Source organism: Pinus tabuliformis, chromosome 2_1, assembly GCF_031772625.1.
Source record: "Pinus tabuliformis cultivar Carrire ecotype Pingquan chromosome 2_1, CPIR1, whole genome shotgun sequence".
NCBI lineage: Eukaryota > Viridiplantae > Streptophyta > Pinopsida > Pinales > Pinaceae > Pinus > Pinus tabuliformis.
In genome coordinates, this window is record NC_142299.1 from 519,880,371 (window position 1) to 519,902,867 (window position 22,497).

At 40.2% G+C, this 22,497-nt stretch overlaps 1 pseudogene; it reads left to right on the forward strand.

The window, feature by feature from the left end:
* Window positions 1-20,763: 20,763 nt before the first annotated feature.
* On the forward strand, window positions 20,764-21,415 carry LOC149201231 (translocase of chloroplast 34 pseudogene; annotated as a pseudogene).
* Window positions 21,416-22,497: the final 1,082 nt, after the last annotated feature.

Here is a 22,497-nt window from a genome sequence, read left to right on the forward strand (position 1 = left end):
CCTCGTCAATGGAGCTCCCACCTTCCCCTTTGCTCCCTCCAAAGGTATTCATCAAGGAGATCCTATTTCTCTTTTCCTTTTTGTCATCCTAATGGAAGGCCTGAGTCGCATCATCAAAAATGTGAAGGAGGAAAACACAATACAGGGCCTCCAACCTTAGCCATCTTGCCCAGCCATTACTCACCAACAGGTTGTGGATGACACCATGCTCCATGGGTCCCCAATGATTTGGGAAGCTCAAGGCTTCAAAACCATTCTCAATCTCTTCAGTAAAGCTATGGGCATGGACCTTAATCTGGAGAAATCCTCCATTTTCTTCTTCAATACTCACTTAGAAATCCAGGAAAATCTCACCGCTATCCTCTAGTTCAAAAGGCAAAACCTTCCTTCTAAGTATCTAGGCACCTCTTTAACCGATAAACCTTGGCAAAATATCCATTGGGAGAAGTTACTTTCTAACCTTGAAAATCAAAGCAAACACTGGACTAATAGAGTCCTTAACTTCGATGGTCAGCTTATCCTATCTAAGGTTGTCCTACAAGCCATCCCTAAATATATGCTATCCATTCTTCCGGCCCCCAAAGGAGTTCTCCAAAAGATCAGAAACATTCAAAGAACCTTCCTATGGTCGGGAAACTCTGATAAACAGAAATGGGCCCTAGTAGCGTGGGAGAAACTCTGTAAACCTAGGATTCTGGGTGGTTTGGGACTTCTAGACCCGGACACGATTAACAAAGCTTGTGGAGCCAAACTCTGGTGGAGGTGGGTTAAAGAACCACACACACCCTGGGCCAGGCTATGGAAAGCCAAGTATGCTAGAAACTGGAACCCTCAGGATCTAATTCGATTGACCAACCCTCCAGCAGGCTCTCCCATTTGGAACCTAGCTAAGGCTAATCGAAACATTATTCAGCAGCATTGTTTCTGGGAAATACGTAATGGTACCACTGCTCTCTTTTGGGAGGACGCATGGTAGCAACTCTCCAAGTTTGAGAGTCTTAACTATCTTCCCCTGCAACAAAAGTACCAGGATCAAGGAAAATTCACGGTGAACCAGTATTGGAAAGACAATAATGTGGACTAGAACTGGAGACATTGGGACATAAAAAAGAACCCACAGGAAGATGGAATGAATAACATTCTCTTATCCATGCAATCTTGTCTAGATAAAAGGAAGATCTATTACTCTCAGGATAAAGATCAACTGAGATGGGGAAAACTTGATGGGGGCACCTTCACCCTGAAGGAAGCCAGACTGTATTTAGAAGACAGGGATCAGGAAAGGAAAGTGAATTGGCACAACAATGTATGGGACTCAACCATCTAGACAAAGATTAAAACCTTCCTATGGCTCTTAATGCACCACAGGATCCTTACTTGGGAGAACCTATGCAAAAAAGGTTTCAAGGGTCCATCCCGATGCCCCCTCTGTGAGAGAGAAGAGGAAACGATGAATCACCTCCTCAACAACTGTGAATGGACTAATCAACTCTAGATTTGGATGGAGGAAATCTTTAAACAGACAGACAGAATCAGAGAATCTATACAGGACAACATAGAAAATTGGAGAACCAATTATTCCAGTTGTGACATAGTAAACATCCTATGCAAACTAAGCCTTGGTTTCATATTCTGGTCTACTTGGAAAGAAAGGAATAGAAGAATTTTTCACATCTTCAGTCAATCTATGGGGGAAGCTACCAACAATGAGGCCGAATTCGCGGCATTAGAGCAAGGTTTACAAATCCTTATTCGCTTGGGGAAAGGGGCTACAGTGGTGGAAGGAGATTCGCTCCTAGCTATCAACGCAGCAAGAAAATTACAAACTGGTACGCGGCCTGAAAAGGTCATTAAGCACTAGAGACTAGCTAAAGTAACAAAACTCATTTCCGAACATCTTTTAGCTCTTGATGGGGTGGTTCTGCAGGCCGTTAGGTGAAATGTAAATGCCATGGCGGATTATCTTGCAAACCATGAAGTCGACCCTCGAAATGATAAATTGGACACCTGTTGGCAGGACGTCGCGTGTGAGGATCTTCGGGACAAATGTTTACAACTCTCCAGGCAAGACCTTACTGGCATGACAGGAGAGTGGAATGGCATCCATGGGACGGCTCATCATTAATTTATGAAGCCAATCATCTTTGTCCATACCTGAATTCATAATGCCTGGATATGGCACCGCGAATGGGAGGCCTATGGTTCATATCGGGAGGGGGGGAAGATCCATCACAAGGATGTAGGTCAGATCACACATCGCGTATCAGAGGACATGTGGCCTAGTTTCTGCAGGAATAAGTGTGGCAATATGATTGTAATCGACTGTGATCATGAAAAAGGCAATCAGTAAACTGATGGGGAACATAGTCGTCAAGAATAAAGGAATTAAGGAGGCTCCGCCTGGGGTCGAGAACCCTCACATTGCACCTTCAATTATAAATACACAGACCTCTGGAATTATTTGCACCTGCCCTAGATATCTCTCAGAACTAAGCCCGGTGCGCACTGTGTGGTATATAGGAACCTGTTTATCAATCGTCGGTATCTGCATTAGCATTATGGCGAACAGAGTCAATAGAAGTGCTAGAGCGACTAGGGATTTGAAATGAGCCCGGGAGATGTATGAGGCCTCGGTCTCCACAAAGGGAAAAAAGGATATTGAAGAACTACAAGTTAAGGTGAACGAAGTCCAGGAAGGTCTGAACATCAATACTATCGGTGAGGAAGTTGATTGGCTCGAGGACCCAAGCACTCCTGACACCAGGGCCACTCAATTCCTGAGAACTCAGAGTGAGGCCTGGCGAATGAAAACCATGCTCGCCAAAGCATTGAGCATGCAAGGAGCTGCCATGAAAGATGCCTACTATGCAACTTCTCTCGCCTCGGCCAAGAATTCTGCGAGGTTAAACAAACTGGAAATCAACATGAAAGCACTCACTGAGGAACTGAGAATGTTGTCTCAGAGCATGGGAGCCATCATTAGGCTCTTCAACATCTCAATTAGCCAGGGGACTAGTGTTGTTGTGGATATCTAGAAGGACGATTTCAAAATTACCACCATCAAATGCCGCAAGTCTCGGCATGCTCCCAAGGAAGGTGAGAAAGCTGGACCAAGTGTTGTTGTTCCTCATGGCTGTAGGTTTTAACCCTGTACAGAAATTACCTGCATACGAATTCTTAAACAAAGAAAATAAACAATGCGAGAGCACAACCCATAAAACACATATGCACAGAGATTTTTCCCTGGATCCCAAAACCGGGACTACCAACTTGATTTTTTCATTATGTTCCTTTCAATGTTACAATACATATTTATACATGCCGAAGCATCCAATACCATGGACCGAAAACCATCGCGTCCAAAAAACATGTGCGAAAATCATGCACAAAACCATAGGTGGGTCCGCCCAACCTAACATATGGTCCAAAACCAAAATTTTCCAGGGCGCTGCCCCGGACCCCATAAAGTGGGGTTACGGGTGCCCTTCAAACCCCCTATTAACTACGTGGAAAGAATATAACACAACCCAACAATCTCCCACTTGTTGTTTTCTTTCCAAAGGAGCCACAGGAGAGCTTAGTCATTTTTTCAGCCCTGAGATTCCCATTGCTTCTCTACACCAAGAGAACTTCTCAGAGCTCACAAATTTTTTCAATGCATCTGCAGTATTCTTCAAAGTGTCCACCTTTACCAGCAACACCTTTCTGTCTTCTATCATATCCCTCACAAAGTGATACTGAACATCAATGTGCTTTGTCTTTGAATGATAAGCAAGGTTCTTTGCCAAGAAAATTGCACTTTGGCTGTCACAGTCTATTCTTATAGCTCCCTATACTAACCCCATACTTGAACACAATCTCTGCAACCAAACTGCTTCCTTGCTTGCATGAGTGGCTGCCATGTATTCTGCCTCTATAGTTGATAGTGCCACTACAGATTGTTTCTTACTCATCCAACTGACTGCACCTCCAAATAGGTTAAACACATACCCACTTGTAGATCTTCTCTGATCTAGATCTCCAGCCCAGTCTGCATCAACAAAGCCATGAATATCCAACACTCTGTCCAATCCTGGTCTTCCTTGGTAGCACAAACCATAATCACTAGTGCCACGCAAATACCTGAAAACTCGCTTCACTGCTGTCCAGTGCTCCTTCCCAGGTTTTGACATAAACCTGCTCAATACTCCCACTGCATGTGCAATGTCTGGTCTAGTACAGACCATTGCATACATCAGGCTACCCACTGCACTTGCATATGGAACATGGGACATGTCCTCTTCCTCTTCTTGTGTCTTGGGACACTGTTCAGCAGATAACCTCACACCTACAGGAATAGGAACCTTCACCGGTTTACTATCCTGCATATTAAACCTCTGGAGTATTGTCTCGACATACTTCCTCTGGTTTAACCAGAGCTTCCTCTTTGACCGATCTCTTTTAATTTCCATGCCCAAAATATAGTTTGCAGCACCAAGATCTTTCATGTCGAATTTGGAGGACAATTGGGTCTTCAAATCCTGGATAATTTCTTTGTCATTTCCAACCAGCAACATATCATCCACATACAAGACCAGATAAATAATACGGTCACCAATTAATTTAAAATACACACAATGATCTGCTTTGCTTCTGGTGAAGCCAAGTCCCCATATAAATGTATCAAATTTCTGATACCACATCCTTGGTGACTGTTTTAACCCATACAAAGACTTCTTTAACTTGCATACCAGTTCTTTCTTACCCTTCACCGCAAAGCCTTCAGGTTGCTTCATGTAGATTTCCTCTTCCAAATCCCCGTGAAGAAATGTTGTCTTCACATCCATCTGTTCTACCTCAAAATCAAAAGCAGCAGCAACAGATAAAAGTAATCTAATAGAAGTTACCTTGGCAACAGGAGAAAAAATATCACCAAAATCAATTCCTGGCACTTGGGAATAACCTTTTGCTACCAAACGAGCTTTGTATTTCTCCACCTTTCCTTCTGCATTTGTCTTCTTCTTGAACACCCATTTGCTGCCAATGGGTTTCCTTCCAGCCGGCATCTCCACCAGATCCCAAGCCTCATTTTTGTGCAAAGATGCCATTTCATCGACCATGGCCTCTTTCCAGAGTTTTCCATCCTCTGAATCCACTGCTTCCTTCACAGTTCTGGGATCATTATCAGTAACAGACAAAGCAAAATTTGAACTGAAAGCAGATGGACTATACCTTTCTAGCTGCCTTCTTTCTCGAACTGATCTTCTCACAGCCGGAGTTTGTGGCTCTTCATCTTCTAATTCCTCCTCTACTGCAGAGTCTGATTCTTCCTCCTTTGGCTCAAACTCTATCTTCTCATGTTCCTTTGGTTGGACTTCATGTTGAATAACATCTTTTACCTCTCTGAACAACACATCTCGGTTGTACACAACCTTCCGTGTGACTGGGTTCCAAAGCTTATAACCCTTTAAACCATCCTTATACCCAATAAAGATGCACTTTTCAGATTTACTATCCAACTTGGTTCGTTTCTCCTTTGGAACATGTACATATGCATCACATCCAAATACCCTCAGATGTGAAAGAGAGGGTTTCTTACCAGTCCATACTTCTTGTGGAGTCTTATCTTCCAACGCTGATGAAGGTGACATGTTGACCAGGTAACATGCAGTATCCACCGCCTCTACCCAGAATTCTTGTCCTAACCCAGCACCACTGAGCATGCTTCTTGCCCTTTCCATCAACGTCTTGTTCATTCTTTCTGCGACTCCATTTTGCTGAGGTGTATATGGAGTAGTCTTCTGCCGTGCTATACCACACTTCTTACAAAATTCTTCAAATTCCTTGCTGCAAAATTCTCCACCATTATCTGTCCTCAGCACCTTTATCTTCTTCTCTGTCTGATTTTCCACCAGAGCCTTAAATTCTTTAAACCTGTCAAAGACTTCAGATTTCTTCTTAAGAAAATATATCCATGTATTCCTTGAGAAGTCATCTATGAATGATACATAGTACATAGACTTACCTAATGATGGAACCTTCACAGGTCCAAACACATCATTGTGCACAAGCTCTAATATCTGTTTCGTCCTCTTACCACCAGAGGGGAAACTCACCCGATTCTGCTTTCCATATACACAATTTTCACAGAAATCAAAATCCAGAGAGCTATTATTCATACCTTCTACCATACCTTTACCATGAAGTATTCGAAGGCCCTTCTCTCCAATATGTCCAAGCCTTTGATGCCACAACATGGTCTTCTCTCCAAAGACCACTAGATTCTCTACTCCATTTTCAGGAACCATATAACTATTGCACCCATCAACAACAGTGATACCTTGCAGCTTGTACAGAGTTCCAATCCGAACTCCCCGCATTAATATCAGTGCTCCTCGAACCATCTTGCAGGTATCTTTCTCGAACACCGTCTTTACACCTGCATCATCCAACTTGCTTACAGAAATCAGATTTCTGGCCAATGCAGGAATATGTAGAACACCCGGAAGTGTTCTAACCCTTCCACCTTGCAACTTCAACTTTACTTTTCCCCGACCAATGATTCTAGCCTTCCTATCATCTCCTAAGAAGACATCACCACCATCGTATTTCTCATACTCGCAGAACCACTCTCTATGGGGAGTGAAGTGAAAGGATGCACCTGAGTCAATCAACCATGCCTCATGATCTACATGTGTACTTGAAGAAGCCAAGTACACATCCCCACCTTCATCTGAGGTGGTTTTCGCCTCTGCAGAAGGAGCATCATCAGATCCCTTTCCTTTATCAGGAGCTTTAGATTTACAATCCCTTCTGAAGTTCCCTTCCTTTCCGCATTTCCAGCACACCACCTTTGTAGGTTTTCCTGGAGATTTAGATCTCCCTCTAGATTTAGATCTCCCACTCGATGACTTATTTTTGTTTCTGTTCTGGGACCGTCCTCATACAGACAAGGCATCACCATTCTGGTTGTCCATATTTTTCCATCTCATCTCCTCCATCAGCAAGGCTGAGACTATTTCATCAAACTGCAAAGCAGTTGCATTGCTACCTATTGCAATAACCAGACTATCCCACGAATCTGGTAGAGAACACAACAGACTGATGCACTTATCTTCATCTGAAATTTTAATATCAACAGATAATAACTGACTTACCACAGTATTAAACGCATTCAGATGCTCTGTCACCGAGTCTCCATCTTTCATCCTCAGGTTATACAGCTTTTTCCGCAGGAACAGTTTATTCACCAGAGACTTAGATTGGTACAAAGTCCCTAACTTGACCCACAAAGCCTTTGCCGTAGCTTCCACTGATACATTCAGCAATACTGAATCTGAGACACACAATCGTATTGTGCTCTTTGCCTTCCGATCCAACTTCTTCCATTCTTCATCGGTCACTCCCGATGGTTTAGTACCCGGATCTACCGTGATCCACTGATCTTTATCCACCAATAGATCCTCCATCTTGAGTTTCCACAACTCAAAATTCTGACCATTGAACTTCTCAATCTCTATCTTTCCACTGCTCACCATCTTCTTTCACCACCAGAATCGATCTCGCAGATCTCCCACTGAACAGGGTCTACCACAGGCCCGAGTGAAACCCCTCAGCAACAAAGGCGTCCCCTTGAAGCCAAAACAGCTCCGATACCAAATGTAGGTTTTAACCCTGTACAGAAATTACCTGCATACGAATTCTTAAACAAAGAAAATAAACAATGCGAGAGCATAACCCATAAAACACATATGCACAGAGATTTTTCCCTGGATCCCAAAACTGGGACTACCAGCTTGACTTTTTCATTATGTTCCTTTCAATGTTACAATACATATTTATACATGCCGAAGCATCCAATACCATGGACCGAAAACCATCGCGTCCAATACCATGGACCGAAAACCATCGTGTCCAAAAAACATGTGCGAAAATCATGCACAAAACCATAGGTGGGTCCGCCCAACCTAACATATGGTCCAAAACCAAAATTTTCCGGGGCGCTGCCCCAGACCCCATAAAGTGCGGTTACGAGTGCCCTTCAAACCCCCTATTGACTACGTGGAAAGAATATAACACAACCCAACAATGACGATGCAGAAATCGACCAGTGAGCACCTAGGAGGTGGGTTTCAACAAAGGGTTACAGTCTGCCCTCTGTTGTTTTGTTTTCTTTCTAGTGTTTGTTGTTAATGTAATACGACGGGCCATTCAGAAGCCCTCTTTGTCAGTTTTGACTCTAGTTTTGTCTGGCAGCCCTGTGTGGTTGGCCATTACTCGTGTCGATCTTTGTTTGATCCAGGCTCTGTTTGGGTAGTTTTAGTTCAAAAGTGGCAGGCCTCGTGCTCCTTAAGGCCTTGTATGTAGTTTCTGTTCTGACTAGCCTGCATTTCTCTAATCTTTTGGAAATGGTAGACCCATTTTGTAACTCTATGTAATTTTGTGATCTAATATATACCAACTAATTTACAAAAAAAAAATGGTAATACAAGACATAAGAACCTATACATTTTCTTTAGTGGGTCTTCACAAACCCTCATCATTTTTATATATGCATAAGTTAATTAGACATAGAGATATTAAGGGTTGATTTTCTATGAAAGGAATTATAATAACTGAAGCAATTCCTCATATTACTAATTTATCTCCAAGAACTGAGGTGGTACATGAAAAATCATCAAGAGAAGGAAAAATACGAGAAGAAAAATAATAACCATTGGTTGAGGACAAAAAAAAAGAAGGGCATATACAAACGAGTTCATCCAGTGGGACATCAGAGGATAATTTGAAAAATGGAATAAGGAGATTTGGGTTCTATGAGAAGAGAAGATGGTAGAACATGAGGAAGGAGAACTCAACATGGAGAATCCATTAGCAAGAGAAAGGAAAAGAGAAAGGAAGGCAAAATAATACCACGATGAAAGATGATCTAATGTTGGAGAAACAAGTGAGAGAATAAGAAATGAAAACAGAGAAGGACCTGGAGCACAAGAAGTAAAAAAATGACTTTACTTTTGGATTTCTCACTTTGGATATGCTTGTGACCTTTGGTACAAAGGTAAAAGTGAATAATATACCACCATCTATCCTTCCAAATTTTTATGGTATGTCAACTAAAGACCCTAATGCTTTGGCTTTGAATTCAATATTTTGTGTCACACTAATAGATATGCATATGACACCTATAAACTATGTTTATTTCGAACCACTTTAAAAGGTGAATCTTTAAAATGGTTTATGGAGTTAGATGAACATACTATAACATACTGGGACAATATGCCTAAAATATTTCTAAATAAATACTAGCCTTATTGTAGGCCCAAAGACTCCAAAGAAAATATTTGTAGGATGTCACAATAGGAGAATCAAAACTTAGAGGATCATTTGGAAAGGTTGAATTGTAATTTACAAAAATCCAAATAAAGTGAATTAAATCAAAATAATATTCATATGGTTTTCTTAAAAGGTATTAGAGATGAATTTAGATATATTCTTATGAGGGCGTGTGATATTTATTATCTACCTTTTAATCAAAAAATTAAATTGTGTAGAAATTATTTCAAGGGAAGAGCTAAAGATGGCATGGGACAAAGAGACACACTTTTCAAAATCACCAAGTCAAGATAGTGGAAGCATGACGAGGGAAAAATCTGGAAATCTATTAGAGAATTTTAAAACTAATTTCTTAAGTACACTTGGCTCTAAGATAGATAGATTAAAAGCTAAGAAGATGCAATATGAAAAAACTAAACCATTGTCAGTTTCTTTCCCTAAATGTAGATATTTCATTAGCCTTAACATTCAAATTTGTAGTATCTATGCATAAAAACATTTAACATAATATTCTCTGATATTTTTATCTTTAATGATTTTTTATATGTCAAGATTCTTCTTAAATTTTTGCCTTATAGCGTTTGCTTTGCAACGTCTAGTGCAAATTCTAGTTATGTTCCTACACATGAGAGAATTTGCATATTAGGATGCATTAGACTCACTAGATATATGTTACAGGAATCGAATCCCAGAGAAATTTATGGAAAAATAAGGTTCAAAGGTAGTGATGCACCCTAGTGACTAGGGATGGTACACAAAATTTTGTCTTGGCTTAGATTAAATATACATCCTTTAGTTGGGTATCATTATGTTGTGGCCACAACTACCACCCTATTAAAACATGCTCTGATAGCAAATTTTCAATGGGTCCCCTAGAAGTTTGATCTTTCATCTTTCGGAATGATCTGTTTTATCACATGGATGTTAACTCCTTGCCGAGTCAAATTTTCAATGCATGATGGCTAAGCCATTGAATAAACCTCTGCTGCATGGGTCATTCATGACACAGCCTGGCCCTTTATTCACTCCCTTCATTGGGACCTTTTAATCTTCACAAACATGCACGGTATACTTGTGCCCGCATAAACCATCACCCCCACCCTTATTATAATTGTTTGTTTGTTTAACTCACAAAACCCCCATCGCATCATTATTCCCGTCATGGCCTTTCATAGCGAAAATGCTCAAAACATGCACATATCCTCCCTTTTCGCTTATCACATATAACCTTGGCACATAACGCATACCATAAGGCATCGGACCCGACGGCACTATTAACCATACTTCATATATATGTCAGGTCCGAAGCCCTGTCGCATATTTCAATCGGCCAAGGTCCAATGTTTATATATATATATATATATATGGCATGTCACTGGCCTCCGGACCCGACAGCATTATTAACCGCATTGTATACATTATCGGGTCTAGATCCCCAATCGCATATCGCATATCGACGGAGCTCGAGCCTTATACACAATACATGCAGCGATATGGTGGACCTGTTGAGCCTACCAAATAGGATATATATATTTTCAGGTCTGAAGCCCTGTCGCATATTGCAATCGGCGGAGTCCCAAGCTTGTGCATATTGTGATATGCGATATGCCAGACCCGACGATATTTATAGGCCCCGATATATAAAATTTGAGGTCCGACCTGAGTGATTGGGGCGGGATTTTCTTTGTTTTCCCATGTTTTCCAAATTTTCTGAAATAACAAAGGGATTGGGTTTTCAGTGTAAAAGGTGGGCCTGTGGAGTCCCGATAGTGTAATTGTGCATTGGGGAAGTGGAAGGCATGGGTACTGCGACCCGTGGAGGGGCCGATACCTGATTGTGATTAAAAGAAGCCCTCGAAAACCATGCCAAGCCTATGGATTGAGTGGGAAATTGTGTGTTTCCTGTGTTTTATGCGTAAATCCTTTTCACACTTGTTCCCGTAGTTTATAAAAGTTAATGAAGGCAACATTTATGTTCTATGTGAATATTTCTGTTATATTGTTCACAATCATGAAGCTAATGATAGCTATCTTTGTAGGTGAGAAGTAAAGGACGCAGGAGTGGATTCGAGGACCCGTGTATGCAGAAGCATTGTGTTTGAAGGTCTGGCCTTAGGCGTTTCAGGTCGGAATCCCACGCGTTGCCTATACAGTCTGAAAGCAAAGTTGTCCCGATTTTCCATCATGGAAAGGTGACACACAGTCACCCCTTTTATCAACATCTGTTCACTTCCTCAGGAAATGAAGCGCTCCAGCGGATATGCTTTCTACGTGTCAGCAGTTTCACTGACAATCCTATCTCTGTATACTCGGCTTGTATATCGAAAACAGTGGAGGGAGATGAGGAGGCAGGGAAGACCGAGAGTCACAGGCTTTTGCATAAGTATTACCCCCGAAGATGAAAAGGGGCTTTTTGTTTGGATAAGAATAGTTTGGCTTTATTGTGAATAAGGAGGACTGTTTTGGTCGAAGAAGGAGCCTGTAGTTTCTGATTATTTTGCCTCTGCTTTTATGTGTTTTGAAGCAGGATGTTGCCGTTGGCATAAATATAAATGTGATTTGTGTTTGTGCATATTGATGGCATATTGTTCATGATTAGTCTTGTTTATTTGAATATGATTTAATTACATGGTTAACTTATGAGCGATCTCTGATTCAAAACCGTATTAAACACCAGTTGCTAGTTTATTTGTACTGAAAGGAATGTGTATTCCTGTATGAGTAATTTGAGTTCAATCAAGCTCTAATACAGCCTTTTTCATCTATGAACTCAGTAATTGATTATTTTGGACTTGGAATTCATTTATGGTATTTAATCTCTTTTATTTTGGTCCTGTATGATAGATTAAGATAGCTAGGACTAGATTAGAGTAGTTAGAAGTAGTGTAGATAGGATTTAATACTTAGAGGTTAGTTGTTTTATTTTTGTTGATTTAATTGAAGTCTTCCACCCAGAAGCAATCTATCAATGCATTTAACAGTTTACGGGGTCCCTTAAAACCCGTTGGAACTAGCCATTCCAAATGAAAGCAGGCCTAATTGGGGCTTGCAATCGGGTTAGTTCCCCTTGTTGGTATAATGAACATTCACCATGTCAACAAATTGGTGCTAGAAGGAGGGCCTAAACCTCTGTCCACAGCTTTTCAATATTTCATCTATAAGTGCCACGCATGGATCCAAGAAGATTAATACATGGATTGTGAAGGTCGAAAAGACCCCTCCTCTCATTCGAAAAAGCCTTATTTCGAAGATGAGACACTGTGGGAGTATCCTGTCACTCGGGAACAACTAGTCAAAAGACTTACTCGGGCTTACACTCATTCCCTATCACAGCTCCCAATCTTTCAGTCATTACCTCCGATACCAAAAAGAAAGCCAAGGGTTTATCACATAAATGAAGAAACCTCTGCAACCCCTTCTCTTGAAGATATTGTGCTTGATTCTTTGCAAAGTATTGACTCTCCTTGGGAAGAAATTCTTGAGAATTCCCCTTCTGAAGGCAACCCTGGCCTAATTTGGAAAATCCTAACGAAGAAACCCTCAACCAGAACTTCCCTATCCATAATATGGCTAACGTTCCTCCTCCTGGTGGGAATCAACCTCTACTTCCTCATCTGGGTGGGAACCAATCCCACCTCCTCTGGGAGCACTGCCTCCCTGGCTCGCTCAGGATGTCATGGCCATACCTGGGCAGCAACATCCCTTACCCAAGAATGCAGAAAAGGTACTTCCTAAATTCGACCCTGAGCAGGGAGACACCGCTGAAGACCATATCAATTCTTTCTTCCTAGTTGTGCGCATGTTGGGGGTAGCCGATGAGGATGTGGTATGTCGCTTATTCCCTTTTAATCTGATTGGTTCGGCCTCCACATTGTAATTTAGCCTGAGAATATGATCGATCACCTCATGGGCATCCTTTCTGCAGACCTTTCTAGAAAAGTTTGGTGATGACAAAACCCCTGCTTCCTTAGTCCTGGAGCTATCCCGTTTGAAAATTGAAACCAAAGAAAAGGTTAAGGATTTTAATATTCGGTTCAACACCTTATTCAACAGAATCCTTGCCACTGCCATACCTACAGAAGAGGTGCTTATGGAATTCTACATCACTGCTCTCCCTGTCCCTACTGCAATGTGGGTCAAAAGAAGTAACATGCAGACCTTACAAGCTACTATAGATGAAGCAGTTAAATTCAAGAATGAAGTGCTCAATCTCACAACATGCCACCCTACAACTAGAGAAAAGAAATCCTCTCAAGCATCCAAGAAGAATAATGGGAGTGATAATAAAGGGGTTGAAACCAAAGACAAGAATACCACGAATGTGGAATATTTGCATCGGATCATTAAGAAACTAACAAACATAGTCATTGATATGAAAAGGAGTCATGGAGAGAGTACTAGTGGTAGTGGAGGAGACTATAATGACAGAAATCCCTTCAAGCCTTTCTATCATAAGAAAACAGAAGGAGGTCATGGTCAACTTGCGTTGCCTACTCCACCCAATGAAGGGAATTTAAATATGGAAGAGCTGACTCTTATTGGGTCACTCCTTAATAAATAAGAACCTATAGTGGAGCTAGAACCAGAACAAGAAAATGAGGAAGAATATCAAGTAGAAGAGCCCTTGGAAGAAGAACCTCAAATCAATGTACAACGGGATTTCTATACAAATGAGAGCGATGATGACCAAGGAAACAGTATGGCAGAAATCCACACTAACGAAATCCACACACAAAGCAAAGGGCCACTTGCAGGTGTGATGAAGCCTGTAGATCAGACCAAGAAAGATGTCTGCCCTGTGAAGACACCTGCTCCCAAAGTTCCTGTTGAGAAGAGTAGACCTGGTGGTCAATCCAAGAATACCCCTGTTGCAAACCATCCAGAAAAAGAAAATGCATCTCCCACTGCAATGAAGGCTACTCAAGATGGTAAAATCCCACCTAATAATGGAAAAACAGGTATGTTTACTCTGCCCTACCCTGTTTATAACATTGATTACAATATTGTGGATGATCTTAAGAAATCTAGGGCTAATATCACATACTTTGATTTGTTAAAATTAACGCAGCAAAGAGATTTGCTCTTGAAAGCTATGAATGAGAGAAACTCCAAAACTCCCACCATCCCAATCAACCAAACCAAAAAGTCAGTGTCCAGACCTATCAACACCTCTGTTGCAGCTGAAACACCATCAGCTATGGAAGCCACTCTATCCAAAATGAATCAAAACCCCCAAGATGTCAGTGCAACCATAATAGGGAGAAAATCAAAATCCATGACCCCACCTTTCCTTATCACAATTGAAATCCTCAACATGAATGTGCACAATTGCTTGGTAGATTACGGTGCCTCATCCACTGTTATGCCTCACGTTGTTGCCAAAAGACTACATGCTATACCTGAGAAAACGGGGACTCGAATTATGCAATTGGAAAGGATAAATGTGAAAGTAATTGGGGAGTTAAAAGATGTGTTGATTCGGATGGCTGCTAAACCACAATACACACAAGTCTTTGACATAGTGGTAGTTGACATACCCGAGGCTTATGGAATGTTGCTCAGTAGGGACTGGTCATCAAATATGAATGGATATTTCTCAATTTATTGGTCCCATCTTTGTTTCCTCAAAGGGGAAAAGGTGATATGATGAGAGTCGATTGTGAAAGATAAATGAAGTATGTGGTGACAGAGCTAAATGGTCCCAATGAACCTATAATGTTTACCAACTCTATCCTTGGGAATGACAGTTTCAATGTTTTTGCCACAAAAACTTGTTTTGGGAAATTCAATAAACATATGGTTGGAAGCTCTCCCCCGTAGTCCAACTGACAAACCACCCTGTAATATAGTAGATGATGAAACTAGTCTCGTGGGAAGAAATTTCGTTAATGTAACGTTAGACTCTAATTTTTGGACACTCTATTTTAATGGTTCTAACTAGCTTGAAGGCGTAGGTGCTGGGAGCATTCTTATGGACCCACAAGGGAACCAACATCCGATGGCCAGCCGATTGGAGTCCGCGTGCACTAACGACACGGCAGAGTACAGAGGCTTGCTACAGGGCTTGAAAAGGGGCCTTGATATGAAGGTGAGAAATCTCAAAGCTTATGGTGACTCACAGATAATCGTTGACCAGGTGAGGGAAAGGATACATTACAATTCACTATACTTGGAAAGATAACAACATGGGGTATGGAGTTTAATTAACAGTTTTGATTCTTCTGACATCATACACATACCTCGATGGCAAAACCAAGATGCACATCTGATGACTAGTATGGCTGCAAAACCTTTGCCCGATCTTAGATTAAACAAGAATAAATATTATGTTGAATTGATTTTCAGGCCATTCGTACCTGATAACATCTCAAATTGGTAGGTGTTCGAAGGTGATAATCAAATCCCTGAATTCCTGCATTGCGAAAAGGCATTCAAAAATACATTCATTGGTGAAAAGGAGAGTAAGTATATACTCATGGTAACTGACTACTTCACTAGATGGACCAAAGCCATCCCGTTTCGGAAGGTTAATGAGGACGAGGTAATATCTTTTATGGAAAAATCTATTCTCAACAGGTTCGGCATCCTTTACGCTCTCATATTTGATAATGCTTCTTACCTTTCCTCTCTAAAATCGACTGGATTTGCTATCAATAAACCAATCCGCATAAGGCACGCATCAGACTATTATCCTCAAGGAAACGGAGAGCTAGTCCTAAACTGGGGCAAGCTGAGTAAGCCGAAAGGTGAACATACGAAGTTTCAACATTTATGGCTAGGCCCACTCCAAGTTGAGGAAAAAATTGGCCAGGGAACTTACAGATTGAAAACTTTACAGGGAGAGACTGAAAGACTCCCTGTTAATGGCCAGCATCTGAAGAGATACTTCCAGTAGCCACCACCCGGTGGTTACCTCCTGAGTAGTTTAGAATTCATTTTATTTTGCTGTTAGTTTAGTTGCATTTTTGTCCTTTTCTTTTGTTTCCTGCAAATTTTATTTTCCTTCTGTTTTGAATTGCATCCCTTTTTCAGCCAGCTGATTGCGGACCTCCCATCATGTTCTTACCTTCTGCATATTTTCCCTCATTCACCACCTTTCAGCCTTTCCCTTCCTCATTAGCCTACTTATGATTCTGTTGTTCCTAAATCCATCACGACCTTGCAAATCAAACAAACTTTCTATTGGCCCATGAGAACTTGAAGATCAACTGTAGAATTCAAACCAAGCCACTCATTGGTGTCTGTTGAGAACTGGGTAAGATCTGTTGATAACTTGGATATTTGGAGCATGTAGGGGCATCTTTATAAAGCAAGAATGTGTCACTACAGCTAGACTGGCATGGAGGGACATTGCATTTTGAATAAATCCCACTCAGACATAGCATATACTTGCCTATAAGGTTTACAGTCATTCTCCATTGGTCCCATCCACCACAATAAATTATCCAATACATGTTGTCTACAAGTAAACCTCCTTTCATGGGCTAAGCTCACTGTCATATACCATGTGGCAAATCCAATTGTGCTCTAGTCCTTGTGCCTGAAACTGGAAGGACTTATCTAAAAAGAAATGAAATGTCAAGTCCTTGTGCCAATCTAGAAGGACAGGTTGTTTGGGAAGCCGGTTAGAGTAAGGACTGTTGCTAGGCTTAGAGTACCAGTTGACACAGCAAGCCCAACCTTGCTTAAGTGGTTTAAAAATATGGCATGATCTATGATTGTGCCCCATTCAATCAATGAAAATATAGCACTGAAATTCTCATATAAAGTGCAAGATAAACATGTCTACATCAAGTTTGATGAGCAATAAAGAGCTAAGGTACACACCTAAATAGGTATGGATAGACCAGTGATGGCCCCAAAAGGATTTTTTAAATTAGGAAACAGGTAAAGGAAGGTTAATAAATCCCATAACACTGCCATTAGAGAATGCTTGTCAAAATCCTATCAATAAGTAGAAGCTATTTGTCTCTATCCCACCTGAAACAACTAATGTTGAAGTGGAACCCATGCTTGTCCATTTGTATAGTTTGCATTTCAAGTTTATCTTAACACCCTGATGTTTATTGATTTGAGGATTATTTGGAAACAAATACCACTGGTTCGCCCAGCAGTTCACCATTTGTTGTGGCCACAACTATCACCCTATTAAAACATGCTCTGATGGAAAATTTTCAATGGGTCCCATAGAATTTTGATCTTTCATCTTTCAGAATGATCTGTTTTATCACATGGATGTTAACTCCTTGCCAAGTCAAATTTTCAATGCCTGATAGCTAAGCCATTGAATAAACCTCTGCTGCATGGGTCATTCATGACACAGCCTGGCCCTTTAGTCACTCCCTTCATCGGGACCTTTTAATCTTCAAAAACATGCATGGTACTCTTGTGCCCGCACAAACCATCACCCCCAACCTTATTAACTCACAAAACCCCCATCGCATCATTGTTCGCATCGTGGCCTTTCATATCGGAAATGCTCAAAACATGCACATATCCTCCCTTTTCGCTTATCGCATATAACCTTGGCACATAACGCATACCACAAGGCATCGAACCCGACGGAACTATTAACCATACTTCATATATATGTCGGTCTGAATCCCTGTCGCATATCGCAATCTGCCAAGGTCCAAGTTTATATATATTTATGGCGTGTCACTGGCCTCTGGACCCGACGGAATTATTAACCACATTATATACCTTATCGGGTCTGGCTCCCCAATCGCATATCGCATATCAGCGGATCCCGGGCCTTATACACAATATGGCAGACCCATCAAGCCTACCAAATAGGATATATATATTTTCGAGTTCGAAGCCCCGTCGCATATCGCAATCAGCGGAATCCCAGGCTTGTGCATATTGCAATATGCGATATGCCAGACCCGATGATATTTATAGGCCCCGATATATAAAATTTAAGGTCCAGCTTGAGTGGTCGGAGTGGGATTTTATTTTTTTTCCCGTGTTTTCCAAATTTTCCGAAATAACAAAGGGATCAGGTTTTCAGTGTAAAAGGCAGGCCTGTGGAGTCCCGATAGTGTAATTGCGCATCGGGGAAGTGGAAGGCATGGGTACTGCGACCCACAGAGGGGCCGATACCCGATTGCGATTAAAAGAAGCCCTCGAAAATCGTGCCAAGCCTATGGATCGAGCGGGAAATTGTGTGTTGCCTGTGTTTTATGCATAAATCCTTTTCACACTTGTTCCCATAGTTTATAAAAGTTAATGAAGGCAGCGTTTATGTTCTATGTGAATATTTATGTTATATTGTTCACAATCATGAAGCTAATGATAGTTATCTCTGCAGGTGAGAAGTAAAGGACACAGGAGTGGATTCGAAGAGCCATGTATGCAGAAGCGTTGTGTTTGAAGGTCTGGCCTTAGGCGTTTCAAGTCGGAATCCCACGCGTTGCCTATACAATATAAAAGTAAAGTTGTCTCGATTTTCCATCATGGAAAGGCAACACAGAGTCACCCCTTTTATCAACATATGTTCACTTCCTCAAGAAATGAAGCGGTCCAGCAGATATGCTTTCTACGTGCCAGCGATTTCGTTAACAATCCTATCTCTATATACTCAGCTTGTATATCGAAAACAATGGAGGGAGATGAGGAGGCAAGGAAGACCGAGAGTCACAGGTTCTTGCATAAGTATTACCCCCGAAGATGAAAAGGGGCTTTTTGTTTGGATAAGAACAATTTGGCTTTATTGTGAATAGGGAGGACTATTTTGGTCGAAGAAGGAGCCTGTAGTCTCTAATTATTTTTCCTCTTCTTTTATGTGTTTTGAAGCAGGATGTTTCCGTTTTCATAAATATAAATGTGATTTGTGTTTATGCATATTAATAGCATATTGTTCATGATTAGTCTTGTTTATTTGAATATGATTTAATTACATGGTTAACTTATGAGCGATCTCTGATTCAAAACTGTATTAAACACCAGTTGCTAGTTTATTTGTACCGAAAGGAATGTGTATTCCTATATGAGTAATCTGAGTGAAATCAAGCTCTAATACAACCTTGTTCATCTATGAACTCAGTAACTGATTCTTTTGGACTTGGAATTCATTTATGGTGTTTAATCTCTTTTATTTGCTCCTGTAGGATAGATTAAGATAGCTAGGACTAGATTAGAGTAGTTAGAAGTAGTGTAGATAGGATTTAATACTTAGAGGTTAGCTGTTTTATTTTTGTTGATTTAATTGAAGTCTTCCACCCGGAAGCAATCTATCAATGCATTTAACATTTTACGGGGTCCCTTAAAACCCGTTGGAACTAGCCATTCCAAATGAAAGTAGGCCTAATTGGGGCTTGGTATAGCGAACATTCACCATGTCAACACATTATCAAATTCAAAAGAAACATCAAACCAAAAATCACCGTCTTCAGGAATAGGGTTGGAAGTTCCTTATGGCTTTACATGGTCTTCTTCAGCATAAAGTATATTTGTCATGAGGTTGATCTTATCCCTTTCTTCATAAGTGATGGAGGTATGGGTTGAAGTTGGGTCATTTTTCATTTTCTCTTCAATAGTTGCTTCATTAATGAGCCTCATTGCATCATAAAACTCCTTTATTTGTTGACTATACAATGGCCACTACTCATTAGAATACCAGCCCTAATGTTTGAAGAATGATTCCAAATATCCTAGAAAGGAGGGGATTTATTTTTTTGCCTTGAGGATAATAACAAAGTTCTTCATCATGAAATCTTCACACATGATGTTATTTTATTTACAAAACTCGATGAATTGTGAAAAATGGAATGAGTATGAATCACCATTCCCATAAAACTTATGCGTCTCCCCAAAATCCACCTCTCGTTTCTCATGAGGAGTAGCCCATACATTTGAAAAATATAAAGGACCAAAACATTTCGAAAACCATTGTAGTTCTTTAGTTTTTCCTTTTATATCCTTAATATAGCGTCAAAAATAAAAATCTAAAATTAATGTTGATTTTACCCTATACCATATCACAATGGAGTCACCAAGATGAGTATTATTCACCATCCTTAATGGTTTATGGATATGCTTACCTCCACACCCAACAAAATCTTCAAAATGGAGTCACCATGTGAGAAGATCTTCGATAACAGTCTCACAAATGTCATTTTCCAAGGAGAATTGGTTGTATCCCAAGGAACAATGCCAAAAATTGTTACCACCCAAATTGTGTGTGCATGACCAAAGCCCCAATCCATAATACACAATCTCACAAAAATTGTTGTAACTCAAAATTACTTTGCCAAATTTTTATTTATTTTTTATATATTTTGCAAAATTTGTGAAGACATACCTATTCCTTTCTTTCAATTTTGTTTCAAGGGTTTAGGTTTCTAGTGGATTGAAATCAAGTTGTGAGAGCTCCTGCTATTGCTTTTCATAGATAGAAAAGGTATTCATAGAAGCAAAAACTAGATTTGTCTCTTAGAAGCAGGTGGCATGGCATCTCAACTTGTTCGTGAATGGATAGATATTCAACAATTTCTTGTTATTTGTCAAACAACACTGCATCAATTACTTTGTAAATTAAAGCAAGAGAGTGTGGATACTCTCAACATCTTTGTTTTGGGAAAAGGTGCAGTTGGAAAGTCCTGAAATGTGAATTATAATGTGAAGGATAAAGTGGCCATTGTTAGTGCCTTTTAGTCTAAGGCAATGCAACCCTTATTTTGTCACAAGGTCAAAAGCAAGATTTACATTAAATATAATTGACACATTGGAGCTAATAAAAGGTGGCCTTTTAGCAATTATTCTCTCAAGATTATAAAATATTCTCATACACAAGACTATTTATATCTTGTTGATTAGATTGTTATCGAGTTAATGACTTGGAATTTTAACTCACAAAGGCCATCTCTAAAAGTAATTGATGAGAAATACAGAAAAGGGGTATTGTGGTTCTGACACATGATCAATTGTCTCCACTAAATGAGCTAGGGTATGTTGACTTTGTTGATAGAATATCAACTACATTGCAAGTTATACTCATAAAACTATTGTATTCAAGAAAAGAGAAACATAGATTCTAGTTATTATAGTGGAGAATAGTGAGAACTACAATACTAATAGTGGTATTAGGGGGAAAAGGTGAAATTTAAATGTTTTGAGATTAACCAAAAACAATGGTATACAGAATAGCAATCTAGCGGTTCATAAAAATCCGAGATAAATGGCTTATATTCATTTTGGGGGAAAAAGTGCACAACAATTAATTAAGGGTTGGAGGGCCGAAATTCTAACCACAGTTTTCTTATGATAAGATGTATCATCTCAACATTTATTTTAGTACCCCTTATGGTATGCTAAAGTCATTTATGTTTTCCCCTTAAATGATTTGAGGTTGTAAATCAGTTGGACATGTGTATGGCTAGATTGGACACCTGATGTAATGGATGGTTTTGGTTATTGAAAACACTAGCATTAGCATTTGTGCACAAAGTTTCGATCTAAAAATGGTATCAAAAACTTTAGATGTAATATGGAGTTTGTAAATATATTCTTGTATGCCTTCTTCTCACCTTAGCTATTGATAACAACACTACCAATTCCATACCTATGGAGTCGTCATCTTCTTTACCAATTGTACTTGAGGTTCCTAATATGTTGAAGGGTCTACGAAGATAAAATAGTTGAATGGTTGCTTGATTTAGGTATTGTTTCCCTTTATTCAAAATTTTGTAATGAATTTAAGGAGGGAATGGAATCCAAGTACATGGTAATTGATCCTAAAATAGGTGTCTTCATTGATCTCTCCTTCCTTTCCTTGAGGTGATTAATGGAAAAAAACTCAGATCAACTATCTCTTTGGTTTGTCGTAACTATGTCAGTGAAGTGGCTATAGAATCGAAGGTGATATGTTTGTCGGTTTAGTACAAGAGAGCACCTAAGCATGGACTCCTTACAAATTATGACTATTGTTTCGGTGTCCTTGAATGGTTCAGCTGCTAAGTAGAGGTAGTGGATGCGTGCCCATGGCTTAATGGCTCACTTCCCATGCAGATTTCAACAAAGATTTCTTGTCTAGTAATAGCATTTAAGCCAACATCGTCCACTAGGTGGATGATGTGTTTGCAGGTGGAAAAATAGAGATGGAATTGGACCAACTTATACTAGAATTGTCGAGTAGAAAATCTCAATACACTCATTTAGAAAGCAAGTGAAGGAAGGGAATAC